This window comes from Alligator sinensis, unplaced genomic scaffold, assembly GCF_000455745.1.
Source record: "Alligator sinensis unplaced genomic scaffold, ASM45574v1 scaffold550_1, whole genome shotgun sequence".
Taxonomy (NCBI): domain Eukaryota; kingdom Metazoa; phylum Chordata; order Crocodylia; family Alligatoridae; genus Alligator; species Alligator sinensis.
The window spans coordinates 2,363,874-2,364,074 of record NW_005841980.1 but is presented as its reverse complement, the minus strand read 5'-3'; positions in this window follow the sequence as shown (position 1 = coordinate 2,364,074).

Sequence of the window (201 nt, the reverse complement as noted above, 5' to 3'; positions counted from 1 at the left end):
TCTTCTCGGGGGCTTGGACCCCGTGAGCGCAAGCTGAGATCCCTGGGGCGCAGGCTGGGATCCGTGCAGGTCCCCTGCAAGCAACCGCTGGGGACTTGGGCCCGTGGAGCGCAGGCAGGGATCCCTTTCTTAGGGGCAGGCTGAGATCCCTGCAAGCAGCCTCCGGGGGGTTGGACTCCTGGCATGCAGGCTGGGGTCCCT